The sequence below is a fragment of the Bos indicus genome, chromosome 16 (genome assembly GCF_029378745.1).
Source record: "Bos indicus isolate NIAB-ARS_2022 breed Sahiwal x Tharparkar chromosome 16, NIAB-ARS_B.indTharparkar_mat_pri_1.0, whole genome shotgun sequence".
Lineage (NCBI taxonomy): Eukaryota > Metazoa > Chordata > Mammalia > Artiodactyla > Bovidae > Bos > Bos indicus.
In genome coordinates, this window is record NC_091775.1 from 21,287,130 (window position 1) to 21,299,348 (window position 12,219).

At 40.2% G+C, this 12,219-nt stretch overlaps 1 protein-coding gene across 4 annotated transcripts in view; it reads right to left on the reverse strand.

Annotated features, from left to right (window-relative positions):
• ESRRG (estrogen related receptor gamma) overlaps positions 1–12,219 on the reverse strand; it is a 703,351-nt gene that overhangs the window by 485,752 nt on the left and 205,380 nt on the right. For all 4 annotated transcript variants that reach the window (XM_019976789.2, XM_070767941.1, XM_070767940.1 and 1 more), the window contains exon 2: positions 7,384–7,475. The gene's annotated coding sequence lies outside the window, so the exon portion shown is untranslated. The remainder of the gene's footprint in view (positions 1–7,383; positions 7,476–12,219) is intronic.

Sequence of the window (12,219 nt, forward strand, 5' to 3'; positions counted from 1 at the left end):
TTCAGCTCAGATGTCAACCCCCTGGGAAGCCTAGACACACCCCTCTGTCTCCTCTGCCAGTGTTCTAAGAACCCACCTCTGGGGACCCACGGCGCTCGGTTATCCCTCAGAACACCAAGCGGATAACGTGGAAATACCCATTTTCTGCAGCTGTCTTCCTCACTAGTCTATGAACACAGGGCTCAAGGGAAGGATGGCAGGGAGGGATAGTTAGGGAGTTGGGAATGGACACATATACACGGCTGTGTTTGAAATGGATCACCAACAAGGTCCTACTGTACAGCACGGGGAACTCTGCTCAATGATATGTGGCAGCCTGGATGGGAGGGGAGTTTGGGGGAGAATGGATACATGTACATGTATCGCTGAGTCCCTTCCCTGTTCACCCAAAAGGATCACAACATTGTTAATTGGCTAAACCCAATACAAAATAAAAAGATTTTCTAAAAAGATTAAGAATAAAATAAATACTGTTTTTCTTTGTTTTGGGGAGGGATCCAATCTAAATTAGACGAGAAAACATGAAGGCACATACACACAAAATCAAAATAAACATATTCGACTACTTCCCCTAGACAAAAGAGAATCAAAGGCAAAATAAAACAGAGATTTCTGCAACACATTTAAGAGAAACGGGGGTTAATATTCTTAGTGTGAAAAGAATGATAACAAATAAGGAAAATGATGATGATTTCAATACAAATAATTGCCAAGAAAATATGAAAATGCAAATTCACTGAAAAAGATATAAATGACCGATAAACATCACAACAGATGCTTAGCTTCATTCACAATTTTTAAACTGTAGATTGAAATGACTCTAAAACACCATTTCTCAACAGTAAATTGGCAAAAACACTGAAAGTCTGATGGAATCGTGGCTAACTGGGAAATTGATAGTCGTACAATGTTGGTAGATGTGTTAACTTACACTGGTTTATAACACATAAGTTTCATATGTATAATTTATGTAACTTCTTAATGATCTGCTGACAGTTTCTTATAAAACTGAAAATGCAGATACACTGAGCCTCAGCAATCCTATTCTAGATATCTATCCTACAGGAATAAGAGCACAAGAATAAAAAACAAATTATATAGCAATACTGAAAACTAAACAAGGTAAAAGGGTTGACTGCGTATCACTAAGAGAATGGTTATATATGTTATGATATGTCCATCTAAGGGGTACCTTCAATAAATACATACTCATTAAAGAGAAGATATGTTAAGTAAACTTCAGACCTATATGTTGCATGGTTGAGTTGAAAATGAAACTAGTTAGATCAGAATTTCAATAAACATTAGAATTTGTAGAAAAAGCTATTAAAAAACTGTGAAGAGTGACTGCTGGCTGTGCATGGCAAAAGATGATTGTGCTTCTGTCTTTTCTTCCTTCACAAAACACTTTTTAACTTTGCCATATGTCTCTTTATCCTCAGCCCTTAGCAGTCCCCATGGAAGATGCTCAGTAAATGCTGGTTAAAGAGATTCCATTCTCCATTATTACGAACTCTTAGAAATCTGCCAGTTTTGTGCATCTGAAGGCATCACTTGACCACACATCTTACGGGAAACCCAAACAAACTTTTGGGGCAACCCCAAAATTAATAGCTCCCACCCCCCTTCACATGTAAAGCAATTCAATTTTGACAACAAATTATTCCATTACCATTATAAAGTCTCACTGAAGCCCTTGGCATTGTGAATCAGCTGCTTCCTCCCCAAACTCTCCTTAATCTTCCTGACGCTGGCTTTTATGCCTCCTGTCCTCCCCCTCTCTTTCTGCTTGCTCATTCTCTCATTCACTGCCTCTTTTTCTGTTTGCATGTTTTTCTTCTAAAGTTTTGTTCTCCCTGATACTCTTCTTTCTCTGCTTCATTCCTGTGATGATTCACCTTTCCTCGAGACCACATCCAAATGTTGTCTGTCTCTGAATAGGGCACCATTAATTTTCCAGGCTCATTAGCTTTGGGAGCCTCATGTTTTTGATTCCCTACAACTCAAATCCTGTCTGCAACTGAAAGAGTCTCCATCTCCCTCCTAAATGATCCCACTCTTGGTCCAGTTTCTCAAACATTCTCCAGGTGGCGGGGTTAAGCTGGTTGTCATTTTCTTCACCGAGTGTCAGAATAGCATGGTGAACTCCAAAGCAGGACTTGTTGAGTCACCCAGTCGTGTCTGACTCTTTTGTGACCCCGTGGACTGTAGCCTGCCAAGCTCCTCTGTACACTGGATTTCCCAGGCGAGAATACTGGAGTGGGTTTCCATTTCCTTCTCCAGGGGATCTTCCCAACCCAGGGATCAAATCTGCATCTCTTGCATTGGCAGGCGGGTTCTTTACCACTGAGCCACCAGGGAAGCCCCAGAGTGGGACTGTCTGCTCTCAAGTCAAATCTCCTCTACTCAACCAAACTTTTCAATGTCTCTGTACTTCAATTTCCCTATGTTTAAAATGGGATAATACCAACTATTTTATGAGGCTGTAAACAAGATTTTATGATTTATTCTATTTAAAGCACTCAAAAGTGCTCTAGAAAGCATTATGGAAATACAAATTATTATTCTGTTTTCCAAATTTTCCATAGTGAACATCCACCAAGCTCATCTGTCCATGGAATTCTCCAGGCAATAATACTGGAGTAGGTAGCCATTCCCTTCTCCAGGAGATCGTCCCAACTCAAGGATTGAACCTGGGTCTCCTGTACTGCAGGCAGATTCTTTACCATCTGAGCCACCAGAGAAGCCCATAATAATAATAAAAAGTATTTAAGATATTCAATAGTTCCCAAAGATTTCTAAATCAACTGCAAACCCTTTGCCTACCTTAATGCCCTCTCTCCAGGAAGATGAACCTATTTTCCTTATGCAACTCAATCTTCTGACTTTTTTTTCATTCAGCACTTCCCAATTCTTTAGCTCCATCCCCAAATCCAGTGTCTGCCCAGGGAATTTCAAGAACTGGTTCTCAAATGAGTAAAAAAGCCCCAATTTTAATCATTCACCAATACAAATATTCCCATCCTGGCTGATTTTAAGCTACCAACACAGCATCATGGAGTATGTAGTTAGGAAGAAATTGCACCATTATATAGTATTTCCATAGTTCAAATACAACAGGCAGACCTCAAGAGCATTGAAAATAGCGATCTATGGGGGAAAATTATTAGGAAGCAATAAGTTCTATTTATTACTTTTGTTTTTAAGATCACCGACTTACTTGAAGTTTATTTAATTCTTCATAATATTTCACAAAAGCTGGCTTATAAAATTCCTAGAAATTTAATGCTTGGCTCTCTTGGGTTGAGAAGGCTCCAGAACACCATGAAACACCCCACTCCCCTACCCCAAGCATCCTCCTATTGACTCCAGCTTTGTCTTCCTGAACTGGTTCTCCTTGCCTCCTCCCTGACCCCTGGGCTACCCATCCTAGAGTACACAATGACAGCATCCCATTGGTCCTCCTTTGCCCAATGCCATTAAGCATTTTTAAGGGATATTAATTACATTTAGCATCCCGGCATACATATTTTATTACCTTTTTTTACTGTTTTGCATATTATCCTTTCTCCCACCTCCAAATTAGATCATATTTGTTTTATACTAGTGATTATCAACTACAGAAAAGGAGGGGTCTGCATCTTTGAGAATCATTTGAGAACCTCAGTACCTTTACAAGCCTCTCCTTCTCCAAGCCAAAGGATGCTGAAATTTCAGTTCCAATGCCTATCTCACTTCAGTTAGAGAACCACTATTTTATATTTGCAAATCTTAGCCCTACAAACGCCTGGCACATAGTAAGCACTCAGTAATTACTTGTAGATTGAAGAGATCAGATATATTCCAGAAGAAAAAATAAATCCTATTGATGAATTTAAAAGTCAGCTATCTGTCAAGGTAGGGTTTTGGTTTCTTTACAGAAAGAAATAACAGTACAGTCCTGGTAGTTATATTTGGATATAATAGTGAGAAAACAGGTTACAACTCAGGATATTCTTTCTTATAAAGGCAGTGAAACTCTTCCAACAGAAACCTAAAGCATAAGCCCATTACTACTAACAAGGTAAAGTGGCGGATGCCTTTATTAATGTAGAAATGACTGGAAATTCCTGCTGTCACATTCTTGGAAACCTTGGAGACCTGTAAATGCACACACACACATACATACATGCCCGCACACAGACATGTGCATAAACATATGTGGCATGATCATACACTTACTGCAAGAGTGTTTTTAAACACCAGGTGTGATGGCTACCAACTAACTCCATTAGAAATGATAGTATTGAAAGATCAAACTGTTTTATTCCTACTTATTTTGAAATAACATCCTAAATAACTTGTCTCTCATGAACTTCAACAACAACAATAACAAAAGCAAGAGAAAGCCATGGCCTTCACGTTCACATGGAAATTTTGGCTAACACTAAAACAGTCCAAGATGAGCACCAGCGGTAAAGCGGAAAAGCTACCTTTGAGAATGAGAATTGCCCTATCACATCATTTTCTGAAGGAGAGATCTCAGATTATCCTGCGTCCAAGTCTACATGGATTCCTTGGGCAGACACCCAGGGAAACTTCAGGAAAGGCAGTCTCAAGCCATCCTGAAACAGTCACCCTGTAAATAAGTAAATCTTTCTCTTTCACTGGCACTTATATTTGCCCCAAGACAGTCTGTTTAGTAAAGAAAAAAAAAACACCCTCAAAATTTGGACCCCACTTTGCCAGCAAAGCTTTCTGCTAATTCTGTCATAAATAAAGAGCATTGACAAAGGCATTAAAGATGGAAACAATAAAAATAGTCAGGAAGGGCAGCAAAAAAGATTGCCATGATGGTCTGTCTCAGTTTGCAAAAAAAAAAAAGGTATTAAAATACCAACGATACAAAAATAGACTTGGACAATTATCTTCTTCACAGGGAGGGGGAAACTGCTCCCAGACCTCATAAGATGGGTGTCTTCAAGGTTTCATTGATTAGTTGATAAGTTTGCTGGTGAATGATGAGTCGATTAGTCAGAAGGGTTTGAATTAGTTACCAGAGCTGCTTCTTCCATGAATAAAATGCAGGAGTGTCCTCTCTCCCACCCTCTGTGACAGATGATATCTGTTTTCTCCTGTGAGTTTGAATTTAAGAGCCACTGAAGCTCAGCCACAGTATATTCTGGCTCAAATGAGCTGAAAATTGCATTCAATTTGAATTTCAAAAATGGAGGGGAAGAAGGGGGAAAAAAAAACCCCTTAGCACCCATCAAGTCTCCACACATTTCAACTATTTCCTGCTGCTTAGCTGCATTCCGCCAGGCTGGGGACCTGAAACCAGGATGTACTGCAGGGGGTAAGAGCATCTCTGGATTCCTGCCCAGTCTGAGTTTAAAAATAAACTTTTAATAGTCAGGATCAAAGCAAACCTCACTTTTACGCACATGCATAATGCAGAACGCGACCCAGCGAAGAAATAGATTTATCTTTTCCAAACTCAAATTGACCTGCTTTTTTTCCCCCTTATGTACTTTGGAGGTGATAAAGGTGAAGATGTTTTCCCTGGGAAACTCTAGAAAGGCAAATTCTTCTCTAAATTAAAATTAATTCCTCCTCAGCTCACTTAAGACCCTCATTCCCTGTTGCTTGATTTTTCCCCTTCTCCTGCCTCGCATTACAAAGCAGGTGCATTCTTGAAAAGTTGAGTGAGTGGACATTGATTTTTTTCAAATCAAATCATATTTTAAATGCTCTAAGAGAGTTATTTAAAGGAATCTCGTGATAAATTATTGTATAAAACCAAGCTATTTTGAGAGTGCAGATACTCGCCCCTTCATGCAAAGACACCGTCAGCATGCATTTGAGGCCATATTCAGTTTTCTTAAAGCAGGGCATACCTACAGTTTTGAAGAAACACAGATTGAAGTATCACCAATAATTAAAACTAAATTGTTGTTACCCAAAACAACAGATAAATCCCAGAATCATGTAACTGAATGATCTGGGGCCAGAACTCCAATTCATGATTGTTGGAGCTGAAGGAACACAGAGAATATCAGATTCATTTCAACCCACTTCACACATGGAAGTGTATTCTCCCATTGCCTAAATCATGTTGCAAATGAAGCAGCTTGGGTGTGATGAAAAAGGTAATTCAGTTCTGAAGTCCATTTTCCACATAGAAGCAGGAATCTGTTGAACACTGTTCAGATAATCCAATGACTCTAGAGGGTTCAATACCAGGCAGGATGGAAAGCATGGTTCCCAGCGTCCTTGCTCTGCCCGGGGAGGTTGGGGGGAGTGGGTAGGGTGGGGGGTGGAGGATGGGTACCAGATGACTCACTGATCCCACCTTGGAGAACCATGCACAGCAATGGTTTGCCTCCTTACCTGAGTTGTGAACTGTTTGAGCATCTGATGGAAACACAGACCCTTTCCAATTTAAGAACCCCTCCATACTATGATCCTCATGAGTTATTACCACAGGGTTCATGGCTGCTACTGCTAAGTCGCTTCAGTCGTGTCTGACTCTGTGCGACCCCATAGACGGCAGCCCACCAAGCTCCACAGTCCCTGGGATTCTCCAGGCAAGAACACTGGAGTGGGTTGCCATTTCCTTCTCCAATGCATGAAAGTGAAAAGTGAAAGGGAAGTCGCTCAGTCGTGTCTGACTCTTTGCGACCCCATGGACTGCAGCCTACCAGGCTCCTCCGTCCATGGGATTTTCCAGGTAAAAGTACTGGAGTGGGGTGCCACTGCCTTCTCCGCAGGGTTCATGGATCCAGGACCAATTGAGTAACTGATGAAAGTGTAGAAAAGTAGGCATTACATGCTTTTCCTTCAAAAACAGAGTGAAGAAGACTTAACATCTAGATATATTTGGAAAGATCTAGGCGTCCAACTGGTACCTGACAGCATGCAAGTACTTTTACTGAGTTCACAGAAGGCAGAATTGAGAAGGCTTCCTATCTTAAGTACAGGACAAGACCAAGAGAACAATAATACTTGAAGTTCTCGCGCACTGCCAAAACAGAAAAAAGTAAGAAATAATCTAACCGTGACAGCTGTAGCTTAATGGCTAATACAGGGAATCAGTAGAAACAGAGCAAAACTTTTCAAAAAGAACCATGATATCATCGCAACACATACTCCTTAAAGTCCCATTTGTCGGAATATCCCATAAAATAAAACCTGTGAAAAGCTTGAAAACAATGTTCTTGCATTTTAAAAGACAGAATGAGGGAAACATGGGTGACTCTTCACATACTAATGAAATCCTTGCCAGGACCACAGGGACAAAGATGTGAAGAGGCCACTTAACTCTTTAGTGTGTAACACATGGCATTATGTTCTGTGGCTTTAAAGGATCATTCACGACTCCTAATTTTTTAGGGAACAGCTTACCTTTCAAACTGCAACAATGTTAGCGTAGAATTTTTTCCTTACATCTTCATAATGTAATATTGTTTCATTGATGAACCAGTAAATTGTCAGCTCTATTCATTATGTGGCAGGAACAAGGATCCAACCCAAAAAAGGAAAAAAAAAAAAAAAAAAAAGTGAGGTCAATTTTCTTGGCTGCTGCATTTAATAAAATCTCCCAGGCAAGAGAGTTAAGCACACATTAATAGCTATGACTTAGCTGCCTTCTGCAAGTCTTTGATTTTCCTATATATACTCAGGGCTGTATTAACACTAGCGCTAAGGGACAGTCCTCATGGCTTGTTTTAAGTTTTCTTCCTTCTCAGCTTTATCAGATTTATTAATCTTCTGCTTCCCTCTTATTTATACTGCATGCTCTGGTTAAGGTTTGAAAGCGTTTTCCATTATAACACCCATTTATAACTTTCAGAAAAAAAAAAATTCTTCTATCACAGGGCTCAAGGGACTTTCTACTTATTTCACATTAGTCTCAAAATAAACAAGTTTCTCTAAATGGTGTGGGTGGGGGGTTGTTCTTATTTCTCCCATTCTCAAAATGAGACAAAAGGAAGCAGGTTGAGAAGGACAAGTTTCCTGATGGAAAAACTCGAAGATTCGGGTATTTTTTTTGTTTCTGTTCGTTTTAAATTTGGTGGCACTGGCACGTGGGATCTTAGAATCCCGACCAGGGGTCAAACCCACACTCCGTGGTTTGGAAGCGTGGAGTCCCAACCACAGGCCCACCAGGGATCCCGAAGCCTCGGTTTTAAATAAGCCCACCGTGCATTTACCAAGTGCACTCTTTTTCAAAATCCTGTTTTTTCATAGAGTGTTTATCAGAGGAAATGATTAGATTGAAACTAATCTTGTAAAACTGCCAATGTTTTACTGATCTTGACCTACAAAAATGGCAATTCCATATGATCTAACTTAACAGATCTCATATCTATACCCTCATATAAAAGAAAACTGAGGAAAAAAAGGTTGTGACCAACAGATAACTGAAGGGTCCTAACAATTTGTTTGGTGCAGGTTCTCATGCAGTTTGTTCAGTAAAAGATGTGGGAAAACTCATTAATTCTATGGCACCAGGCCATTCCCATCACACCCCTTGAGGCATGAATGTGGTAACTGTAGACTTCGGGGAGTGAACACTTCAAAGAGATGCCTGTGCTGTGATTAGAAGATTCTCAGAGGGGCTCTAAATCGTATTCACTCAAGACACCCTTCAAACCCACAGCTTTTTGCCTTTTCTTTAAAGAATGAAGTTAAAAGTAAAATGCTTGACAATTAAACAAGATTGAGGTTTCAATTTCAACTTTGCCTTAATACCCCAAGACTACAAGAAGCAATTGGAACCAAACTTTGATCATTTGCTTTCACGCTGAAGAGGAACTATTAGAGCACTCGAGAAACAAAGGGATCATTTTAAAAGTTTTTGCGTGAGGGAGGGCTGATGATCAATGAAGCCAGGAGACCAAGGAGGCTTCTGGCATAGAATGGAATTTGACAGGGTGTAGACTCAAGAAAGGGAGATACTAACCGACAGAGAAAGACAAATATCATATGATATCACCTATAAGTGGAATCTGAAAAGTATGATACAAATGAACTTAGTTCCAAACCAGAAATAGACACACAGACACAGAAAACAAATGCTATGGTTACCAAAAGGGATAGTGGGGGGCAGGGGGTTTTGTTAACTTAGGAGTTTGGGATTAACAGAGAAACACTACTATGCATAAAATAGGTAAACAGCAAGGTCCTACTGTACAGAACAGGGAACTGTACTCAACATTTTCTAATAATGGAAAAGAATCTGAAAAAATTCAGTTTTGTATGTATATATAACTGAATCACTTTTCTGTATGCTTAAAAGTAACATGACATTAGGAATTAGCTACATTTCAACAAAAAAGAACCCCCCTCCAAATAAAGAAAATAAAAGATGCTCTGCAAATACAAATAGGAGGGTATATTTGATATACTTACTAATGAGAAAGGCTAAACGAGTTGCATGTGAGAATCTAACCCTATTTATATTCTAGGACTGTGAACATAGGAAGCCTGTTAAAAATCTGCAATTTGTACAAATATAATTTCCCCTGGAGAAGGAAATGGCAACCCACTCCAGTACTCTTACCTGGAAAATCCCATGGACGGAGGAGCCTGGTAGGCTACAGTCCATGGGTCGCAAAGAGTCGGACACGACTGAGCGACTTCACTTTAATGAAGCACTAAGAGACAGTCCACTCAAGTGATACTACAGGGTAAGATGTCCTTAGGAATCTAATTTAGGTTGTTTATTACTATTATTATTATAAAGAAAGCCTAGGATTCCAGAGTACGAAAGAAGGATTTGAAGGGACAAAAAATCCTTCCGGGGCTGAGTTCATCAGATAATGTTACTGTCCAGGTAATCATGCCAATGGTCATGACAAATGTGGTTGTGATTTCAAGTTCGCATTTAAAATACATAACTGGTCAAAGCCTATCTCTGAAATCAATGAAAATTCAAACTAACATTTACACTGTAGTTACAGCCTTGGGAACAGCTTCTCCTTTTGACCTCACATGTAGCGCTTATCTCTGAGCAGAGGCTTTCAACTCAGGATCTTCTTACTGTGACCACCCCTACTTGCAGGGGTAGCCCAGATCAGTGGGCAGTGGGACGCTGGTCTCGGAGTCTTGGGGAGGAAGAGTTACTGCCTTAGTCACTACACTCCCTTTCAGACATGCACAAGACCTTAGGAGCTGTTGCAAGAAGAGGAAAGATGGATGCCTAAGTGCTTCTAGGATTCCTGATAGAAGAATTTGGAGTCTTCCGAACCCAATGGGAGCTAACTGTCCATGGCCAATTGGGGTCTTGTTATTTAGGAGTTCTCGAAAGGTAGGGGTGAAGGAGGAATTAGAACCTAGCTCTTTGATCACTTTTCCCCCTCCCCCAGTTTTTGCATACTTTTGCCATAAATCTTTCACGCCCCACTCTGTCCCATTCAGGGACTGGTAATGAGGGAAGATGGATGGGCATTGGAAGGGTATGTGGAATTTATTCACATTACCTCAATGGTCTCCTCTTACTACAAAATGTAATATACATATCCCCAGATTAATTTCATTCTAAATAGTGACAACCAACCCAGGTGGAAGATTTCTTCTTCAGTATTGCAGATAATGTACTACAGAACAGAAAACAAAACTGTTGTAGACCTGAAGAAGTTGTGTCACAGTTTGATTGAGATTTTTGTGGTTAATCTAGAAACTCACTACCATTTATCTCATCTTTTTCCTCATCTGCAGATAGTCTGAATTACAACCAACCAGTTTTACGATGTACAGTGGGACACTGCTATTTTATAAACTGGGAATTACCTATCCTCAATTCATTATTGAGACTGGACATATGAAGTCACAAAAAATAAATTCATTCCAGGATGAAAAACTACCAGATACACGCACATAGATTTCTGCTTTGCACAACTTTACTGGACATTCTTTCACAAAGATTATAATGTGATGGTGCCACACCACCATGACTGCACAAAGTGGGGTTGGAGGAGAAAGCATCTGAATTTCTTCCCCCCTAACCCAGAGTTTATTTTTAAAGCAAAGCCAGAGAATCAAGTTACCAGTTTCCCATCACTCACAGTCACTGACCCCAAGGCAAGAGAACTTGCACCACCTCAATCCCCACCACCAGCAGCCTCTAAGTAGTAACCTCCTTAGGAAGATGGAGAATTACCTCTCTGCCTTCTAATAGATATTCGAATACAAAGAGAAGCTATTAAGCACATAATGTTCATAAATTATGGTGGCACTACAGTGGAACCCAATGATGGCTGTCCTTGAGGAAAAGCATATTTTCAGTTCCAAAACCTAAGGAATATGTCTTACTAGGACTCACCTGTAAAAAGGCTATGACAAACTTAGACAGCCTATAAAAAAGCAGAGATACCAGTTTGCTCACAAAGGTCTGTATAGTCGAACTATGGGCTTTCCAGTACTCATGTACGGATGTGAGGATTGCACCATAAAGAAGGCTGAGCGCCGAAGAATTGATGCTTTTGAAATTTGGTGCTGCAGAAGACTCCTCAGAGTCCCAAGGAGATCAAACCAGTCAATCCTAAAGGAAATCAACCTTGAATATTCCTTGGAAGGACTGATGCTGAAGCTGATGCTCCAGTACTTTGGCCACCTGATGGGAAGACTTGACTAACTGGAAAAGCCCTGATGCTGGGAAAGATTGAAGGCAGGAGGAGAAGAGGACGACAGAGGATGAGATGGTTGGATGGTACTACCAACTCAATAGACATGAGTTTGAACAAACTTTGGGATACAGTGAATTACAGGGAAGTCTGGCATGCTGCAGTCCATGGGGTCACAAGAGTTGGCCACAACTGAGCGACTGAACAATAACACCTGTAACATGCTAACAGATACCAAAGCCTGGACATCATACACTTTCAAAATGTAAGTTAATGGCAGAAGTTTTTTAAAAGGGAGAACAATAATAGTTCCTTTGACTCAACTGACTATGACTTTAGTACACTGTCAGTAGTAGATGATAAACAGAATAAATTCCAAAGCTTTCTAGACTCCCAGCCATATGTTGTTCACATCATTATAAATAAGTGTGATTATTTGAAGATTTGTTTCAAGATTTCAAAAAAGGCAATCAGAAAAGATTATCTGTAGGACTTCCCTCGGGGTCCAGTAGCTAAGACTCAATGCTCCCAAAGTAGGGAACCTGGGTTTGATTCTTGGTCAGGGAACTAGATACCACTCGCCACAACTAAGACCCGGTGCAGTCAAATAAAT